This window comes from Mustela erminea, chromosome 13 (assembly GCF_009829155.1).
Source record: "Mustela erminea isolate mMusErm1 chromosome 13, mMusErm1.Pri, whole genome shotgun sequence".
NCBI classification, from domain to species: Eukaryota; Metazoa; Chordata; class Mammalia; order Carnivora; family Mustelidae; genus Mustela; species Mustela erminea.
In genome coordinates this window covers 30,752,792-30,761,506 of record NC_045626.1, presented here as the reverse complement: position 1 = coordinate 30,761,506, position 8,715 = coordinate 30,752,792, and the positions used below count along the sequence as shown (strand labels likewise).

The 8,715-nt window shown below is 38.5% G+C and overlaps 1 long non-coding RNA gene across 1 annotated transcript in view; it reads left to right on the top strand.

Annotated features, from left to right (window-relative positions):
- The first annotated feature begins 1,067 nt into the window (after window positions 1-1,067).
- Window positions 1,068-8,715, top strand: part of LOC116572425 — a 174,344-nt gene continuing 166,696 nt past the window's right edge. Inside the window, exon 1 of the long non-coding RNA XR_004278313.1 lies at window positions 1,068-1,103. This is a non-coding gene — a long non-coding RNA (uncharacterized LOC116572425). The remainder of the gene's footprint in view (window positions 1,104-8,715) is intronic.

The following is an 8,715-nucleotide window of genomic DNA, read 5'->3' as shown; positions in this document are numbered from 1 at the left end:
ACATTTATATTTCAATTGTCTACATTTAAAAAACACTTTGCATACCCTTGCAAGGCTTCCTCCCATGGTCTTGAATATAAATGAGAGAGGAGGCCACCAAGGAGGCGCAGAGGCCAGAAAAGCCAATTAGAGGGCTCAGGCCTGAGCACCTCAGTGCCATAGGATCCCAGGCAGGACACTGTGGCCAAGCCGGGTGGAAGTCGGCATCTGGTTTTGTCTGCTTTCTCAGGGAGCGTCAGGTCCTCTCACACCCTCCTGTGAGATTTACCAGGATTGCTTCAGAACCGGGCCTCTAATTTCCCCCACATAATTGGCTTGTGTGGACCACATGCGACGTAAAGGTTATTGGGCTCTACACAGTCACTTCATTAATTTTCAGATGCACTAATTGGGTTGATGTGTGCCGCAGTCCCGAAAGGAGGGAAAACACATGGTTTTCAGCCACACTGCCCCAAATTCACAAGACCTTGAGGGGTTCTACTGTCTGTTAGAGCAAAAATTAACTTTCATCTTTGAAGTGAAGCTATGAACTTAGGACAGAGACCCCAAGGCTTTGCATTACTTTGTACTATCATCCCCATAGCTGAGAAGGTTGACAGAGCAACCACTGCCATTTCCAGTTTTATGCAGGGGACAGCTGAGGCAGATGAAGGACTTCTGAAGCCATCCACCCTCTTGCTGGTAAAACTGGGACTAGATACAAAGTCTTGCCACTAGATGGCGCTGCCCACCAGACGGTTGGTGCCGTACTGCCTGCAGTCCAGGGACCTTGTTTTTCAGGGAACAAGGCCAAAAGAGCTTTTTCTCCTTACATAACTAAAAGAAGAAAGCCTCTCTGTATGTTCTAGGGTCTTTCTTTATTTTTATTTTTTTAAGAAGTTTTTATTTATTCATTTATTTGACACAGAGAGAGAGAGAGAGAGAGAGAGTGTAAACGAGCCTAGTGCACACGCAGGGGGAGTGGCAGGCAGAGGGAGAGAGAAAAACAGGCTCTCCATTGAGTAGGGAACCCAATGCCGGTCTCCATCCCAGGACCCTTGGATCATGACCTGAGCCGAAGGTAGAGGGTTCACTGACTGAGCCACCCAGGCGCCCTTTCTAAGGTCTTTCTTTTTTTTTTAAATTTAAATTTAAATTTTTATATATTTTTTAAGTTTATTTATTTATTTGACAAGAGATCACAAGCAGACAGAGAGGCAGGCAGGGGGGAGGGGAACAGGCTCCCCGCTGAGCAGAGAGCCTGATGCAGGGCTTGGTCCCAGGAGCCTGAGATCATGACCTGAACCGAAGGCAGAGGCTTAACCCACTGAGCGACCCAGGCGCCCCTCTGGGGTCACTCTTAACTCCTCTCAGCTCAGCTGTCATTTAGTGTGGTTAGTGTCGAGGTACAGATCTGAACACGGTATTCCTGAAGTAGCTGTCCATTTTGGAGGCAGCATTTATAAAGTAAACTTTCAAGATTGGATCACTTTTTAGAACTTTGGTTTACATGACTAACGTCAAGATAGGTATCAAGAAAATAAATGTGACATCCCAGACAAAATATGGGCTAGAGAGAAACGAAGATCAACAATTAAAGAATGACTGCCAAAAGAAAATCATATCATTTGGATAAGATTTTGGTAATAATAACACAGAATAAGTTAAAAGGAGAAATGCTATCTTGAAACTTCATTCTCTTTGAATTACAGATACCCAAGAGATACCGTAATAGGGTTGGAGTTCCAGTTTCTTTTGTTTAATACACTCTGTTCTATTCTCTTAAAAATATTAACTTTATAAATATAAGAAAACCCTGACCTTGAGCTTGGGTTTAGTCTTAGCTGTTGCACTGCAATCTCTGTTGATATTTTGCGTGATAAATACTTCTGTCCTTGTTACTGTTGTGATTTGCTTTTTAAAAAATATCCTTTTTTTTTTCTATTTAAGAGACTTATTTTTTAAAGTATTTTTAGGTTTACAGGAAACTTGCTCAGAAAATGCAGAGAGTTCCCAGATCACTCTTTGTGCCAATTTTCCTTATAATTAATGACTTGCATTAGGGTGATATATTTGTTGTAACTGAGGAAATAATATGGATACAGATTTTTCTTAACTAAAGACCATTCTTTTATTAGGGTTCACCCTTTGTGTCATACAATTCTACAGGCTTTTACCAATGTGTAGTGTCATGTTTCCACCATTGTAGCATCATACAGAATAGTTTTACCCCTTAGAACTACTTTGCACTCCACAAAGTGTTCATTCCTCCTTCCCCGGGCCCCCAACCTTGGATCACCCCTGACTTTATCTATATATAGTGGGTTGTGGTTTTTTGTTTATTTATTTATTTTTTTTACTGTTGTTATAATTTTGCCTTTTCCAGAATGCCCTATAATTGGAATCATTGTACTTAGCTGACTCAGACTGACTTCTTTCACGTAGCAGTATGAGTGTATGATTCCTCTCTGTCTTTTCATGGCTGGTAGCTCTTTTTTTTTTTTTTTTTTTTTTTTTAAATTACTAAATAATATTCCATTACTTGGATGTACCAGTTTGTTTACCCATTCACTTACTGAGTGACATCATGATTGCTTCCAATTTTGGCCACTATGAATAAAGCTACTTTAGTCACTTGTGTGCCAGTTGTTTTTTCTTTTTTTTTAAGATTTTATTATTTATTTGAAAGAGAGAGAATGAGAGGGCACAAGAGAGGGGAGGGTCATTTAGGGAGAGAGACTCCGCACTGAGCAGGGAGCCTGATGCGGGACTCGGTCCTGGGACTCCAAGATCATGATCTGAGCCGAAGGCAGTCGCTTAACCAACTGAGCCACCCAGGCGCCCTGTGTGCAAGTTTTTATGTGGGCGTATGTTTCCGCGTCATGTGTAAATACCTGGGAGCATGATTGCTAGTCACAGAGATGTATGTTCAGCTTTGTACGAAATTGCCGAACTGTCTTCCAGAGCGGCTGTACCACTTGGCACCCCCATGGGCGTGAATGAGAGCTCCTGATGTTTCATATCCTTGTTGGCACTGGTGGTGTCAGGGTTTTGGCCTTTAGCCATTCTCACGGGAGTGTAGTAGCAGTATCTCATTTAATCCGCAGTTAGGCATCTTTGATATCTATTTGCTATGTGCTATTTTCTTTGGTGAGTTGTCTATACAGGTTGTTTGCCCATTTCTTAAATTGGATTGCTTTCTTACTGTTGAGTTTTAAGAGGTCTTTGTATATTTTGGATATATGTTCTTTATCAAATATGTCTTTATGCAAATATTCCCCCCCTCCCCCCAGTCTGTTGTTTGTCTTAAATTCTCTTTAAAGGACTTGCTGTTTTGGACCTATTTTAAAACTATCTTGTACTGACATAAAAGCTTATTTCTCCTCTTGCTTCTTAGGGCATCTGCATGTAAAAGAAGTGTGTGGATTTCAAGGAAGTTTCTGCTTCTAGATAGGAAAGACTGTTTCGTCTCTAAGCATCAATTTTCTCAGATGTAAAATACAAAGTTGTAAAAGTGAATTGTCTCTAAGTTTGCACATAGCTTGAATGTTCTGTGAGTCTCTTTGATGACTGCAGATTGATTGCACGCAGGCAGGAAGTTTTCTGAAGTTTACTTTCTCTACGTGGATGTTATTCCTGAGGACTTTGATGAGTCTTCACATATGCTGACGTCAGGCATGGAGAACTCATTTTTCTTTGGGGTGGGTGGTACTCACAGGAACACATGCCATAAAGGGAGAATCCAAGCCATAGAAAGGATGACCCACCAGTGTAGACAGGGTATTTGATCTCAGTTGGCACTGAGTGTGCCCCCAAATTAGACTTAACTTATCTTCTGAGCTTGTTTGCCTTTCTTCCCTCTGCCTGGGTGGCACCCACCTCCAACCCATGTATCATCACCAGGTCCTCCTCCACCAAAACTACTGCTTCCATCTCAGGGAAGAAAAAAAAAGAGTTTTAATTTCCCTGAGATCCTAAATGCACTTTATATCTCTCTTCCTTTTTTGACATATTTTGCTGGGCTTTCCTGCCAGGGACTAGGCGCTTGTCCCAGAAATAATCAAGCTCATTCTTGTCTTCAGGCTTTCACTATAGCTTTTAACTCAGCTTATGAGGTTTGTTCTCTCCTGGCTTTTTGCAGGCCTGGAGACTTGTCATTCACCTCTCAACCAAGTGTCACTTCCTGGAGAGACGCGTTCTCTGACCCCCCTCAATCCAAAGTAGACAGCATTCTCCTTTCTTTTTTTCCTTCCTCTCCTCATTTCTAATTTCTGTTACAATGACCGAGATATATTTTATTTTAATTTTTTATTTTTTATAAACATATATTTTTATCCTCAGGGGTATAGGACTGTGAATCACCAGGTTTACACACTTCACAGCACTCACCATAGTACATACCCTCCCCAAGGTCCATTATACAATGACCGAGATTTTTAAGTTTCTCTTTTTACTTCTACTGCTTTGTAAGTTATCCATATAATTTGTTTTCTTCTGGTAGTTGCTCTTACATTTTAAACATGTACACTTATTCTGAAAAGGTTAAAATGAGTGTCTTTTCTTCTCTGAAACATCCTCTGAAGTTTCATTCTTATTTTTGCCCTTTTTTTTTTAATGCTCAACACAGGTTTCTGCTTCCCAGTGGTTGCCATCTTCTTTCTTGCTCCTTGCACTCTGCTTCTGCTCTTTGGTTTAGTTTTCCTCTTGGGCAAGTATCTCTCTCACATAGTTACTTGCTTCAGGATTTGCAAACAGTGAGCACTTGCAGTGTTTGTATTTATGAAAACATTTTTTTATTGTGCGTTTTGTTCCTGCATGATTTTTTAGTTCCCTGTCAAAATCTAGGCTGACATTAATTTCCACACTACTTTGAAGATATCAATCTTTGGTTTTATGGCATCTGTTATTGCTTATGAAAATCTATATTATTAGTCTGTCATTCCTGTTTAGAGAAGCAGTCACTTCTTTCTGGTAGCCGTTGGGATATCTCTTTCTCGGTTACATTCTGTAGGTTCACTAGGAGACGGCTACTGTGGATTTATTGTTTTGTTTTGTTTTGTCCTGCTTGGGACCCATTGCACTTCTCAGATATCAGAATTCTTTCCTTGATTTTCATTCCCATGTTTAATATTTCCCTTCTTTTGCTGACATTGTGTTTTACTTATTCTTATTTTTATAGTGTTTTAAGATGGTCATTAATTTGAGGCCTTATTTGTTTTTTTCCCTGTCTTTCCCATGATTATTGTAAATTCTTATGTACTGATCTAGCTATCTCATACAGAATTTGATATGTTACTTTTTCATTTTCATTCAGTTCAAAATATTTTCTAATTTCTTCTTTGATCTCCTTTAATTCATGGGTTAAGCAGAAGTGTACTACTTCTTTCATAAATATTGGAGGAGTAGATATCCTTCTTTTACTTCTAATTTATATTCCACTGAGGTCAGAGGAAGTATTTTTTTCTTTTTATCGCTGCTTTTGTGAAAATTGGTTATGAGAGCCCCTGGTTTAATTTTATACTCTTGTGCTCAGGATTTGTTCAAATTTGTGGATCTGTTATAGTTTTTATCACGTTTTGGACAGTTTTGGGTATTTCATTTATTTATTTATTTATTTGCTGCTCTCCCTAAGGACTCCAATTACACATTATTAGAGTGCTTGTTGCACAGCTCACAGCCCTTTTTAATTTTTAATTTTTTTTTTTAATTTTTAGGTTTTTAATTTTTTTTTTTTCTTGCTGTGTTCCCTTTTGAGGAGTTTTTATTTCTGTGTCTTGAAGTTCACTAATCTCCTATATGCCATGGCTAATCTAACACTAGATACGTACTATGTATTTTTTTTTTCCTCCTCAAACATTGTAATTTTCAACTGTAGATGTTTATTGGACCTTTATTCATATCATCCATAGTGCTACTTATTTTTATTTTTTGAACATCTGGAATACAGTTAACTTTTTAAAATGTTAGTTCCTGTGTCTGCTGTTTTATTATATCTTTTCTCTTTGTTAATTCTTTTTCTTATTCCTCTGTTTACCTTTTCTGATTCTCTGGTAACTTATTTGAACATTTTTAGAATTCCATTTCCACTTCCCTCTAGTGTTGTTAAACGTAACATTGCATAGTTTCTTACATATACACAGGTAACATAGCATAGTCTACTTGTATCAACATTTTATTACTTTGAGTTAAATGTAAAAACCTTACTTCCATTTAGGTCCTTTCTGTTTCCCTGTTTTAAGACATAAATGTTGCTGAGAAATGTTGCTGAGTATTTCCTTTGTGTACACTGAGTACCACACGAGAGAATGTTATATTTTTGCTTCCTCCATCACATATAATACAAAACACTCATAAAGGAAAGAAAGGAGGGTCTATTCTATTTATGCCTATTTTACCCATTCTCTTGTTCCTTCTTATGTTCATGTCTCCTTCTCTTAACACTTCTCTTCTGTTTGGAGAAGTCCTGTTGATCACTCTTTAAGAGTACGTTTGTTGGCAAAAATGTCTTAGTTTTATTTATCCTGAGAAATACTTTATTTTTTCCTTTATTGCTGAAGGATATTTTCACTGGATACAGAATTTGGTGTTGACAGTTCCTTTCTTGCAGAGTTTGGAAAATGTGCCTCTTTTATGCCATCTCCCTGGCTTCTAGGGTTTCACTGAGAAATCTGCTGTCATTTGAAAAGTTTTTGTCCCCTAAAGAAAAGACTAACTTCTTCAAGGGTTTTTCTTTGTCTTTGGTAATAAGAAGTTTGATTAAGGGGTGTCTGAGTGGCTCAGTGGGTTAAAGCCTCTACCTTCAGCTCAGGTCATGATCTCAGGGTCCTGAGATCGAGCCCCGTGTTGGGCTCTCTTCTCGGCGGGAAGCCTGCTTCCCTTCCTCTCTCTCTGCCTGCCTCCCTGCCTACTTGTGGTCTCTATGGTTTGTGGTTGATACACATGTCTTTAAAAAAGAAGTTTGATTATGATATGTTTTGTTGTGAATTTCTTTGGCTTCATCCTATTTAGGGCTACTTATCTTCGTGAATTATTGGGTTATGCCTTTCACTAAACTTGGAAATTTTCCATCCATTGTATCTGTTATTATTATTTTTTTCAATCTCCAAGTATTTCCTCTCTCTTTGTATAGACAATGATGTAGATGCTGGATCTTTTATTAATGTCCCAGATGTTCCTGAGGCTTTCTTCTTCCTCTTCTTCTTCTTCTTTTTTTTAATCTCCTTTCTCTCTGTTGTTCCTATTGGGGAATTTCTATTAATCTGTCTGCAATTTCATTCATTCTTTTCTCTGTTGTCTCCAGTCTACTTTTGAGCCTGTTTGGTTTTTTATTTTGATTATTGTATTTTTCATCTCTACATTTTTTTCTTTTTTATTTTTTTAATATATCTTTTATTTCTTTGCTGAGATTTTTCCATTTTTCATCTGTTGTAAGACTGTTTATCATTGCTAATTGATGAATTTTTGATGACAGCATTAAAAGTCTTGTCAGATGATTCCAACATCTGAGTCTTCTCAGTGTTGGTATCTATGGATTGTCTTTTCTCAATCTGTTTGTGATTGTCCTAGGTCTTGGCATGAGGAGGGGTTTCAGTTGTATCCTAGCATTTTTGGTATTATATTATGAAACTTTGGATCCTTTTTAACCTCTTCTTCTTCTTTGATTTAACTGGCACTCATTCTATTTAGGTACAAAGGATAGGTCCAGGTTGGGGAGTGAATGTTCAGTTTCCTGCTGGGTCTTGGTGACACTACCCTGACAAAAGAGAAGTACTGATTTAACACTGCCTTATTGCACAGGAGTGTGGTGTGTGTTAAGCTTCTGGTTGGGCCCTGCTGATGTCTCTTTGGAGAAAGTGAAGCATGAACTTCTACTTCCTTGTTGGTGATGAATGGGCATGGAAACCCAACTCCCCAGTTGGTTGTGCCATCAGCACTCTGATGGGGGAATTGGAGTGCCACTGACTTCTGTGGGTGGGGGCTGGATGATTAACCACCTGATTGACCCCGCAGATACCACAGTGCATTTTCCCATTGTTTTCTATCAGTGTTTGACTGGAGTAGGGTGAGTATTGTCAAAAATATTTTTTGTTTTGTGAGGTTGCTCTTTTCCCATTCTTTTAGCTAGAGAGAGTAAACTTTTCTTGGAGCTTTGTGCCTCTTTGGAGTTCAAGGTTTCAGGCTTCCCCATCACCTTCTCTTGGATATATGGAAGACAAAACGGAAACCCAGGGAACTCATTGCCATGTTATCTCAAGTACTTGTATTCTTGCTACCTTTCGGATTCTTCCTATATTGGGATTTTCTACTTGTTATAAGAGCTATATATTCTTTTAAGATTTATGTATTTATTTGAGAGAGAGAGAGCAGAAGCAGGAGGGTAGAGGGAAAGGGAGAGAAAAGTCACAGGCAGACTCTGCACTGAGCATACCCCAACATGGAACTTGATCTCATGGACCCTGAGATCATGACCTTACCTGAAATCAAGAGCTGGTCACTTAATGGACTGTGCCACCCCAGGGTCCGTATAATAATTATTTTATATTCTTGTTTGCTAATTATAACATTTGTGCTAGTTTTAGGTTAGTTCAGTTGCTTGATTTTTTTCCTTATTAGGGGTTGTATTCTCTGGCTTTAACAATTAGATGCCAAACATGGTGAATTTTATTTTGGGGGGTGGTAGATATTTGTGTATTCTTATAAATATTTTAAAATGCTGTTGTAGTTAATAGTTAAATT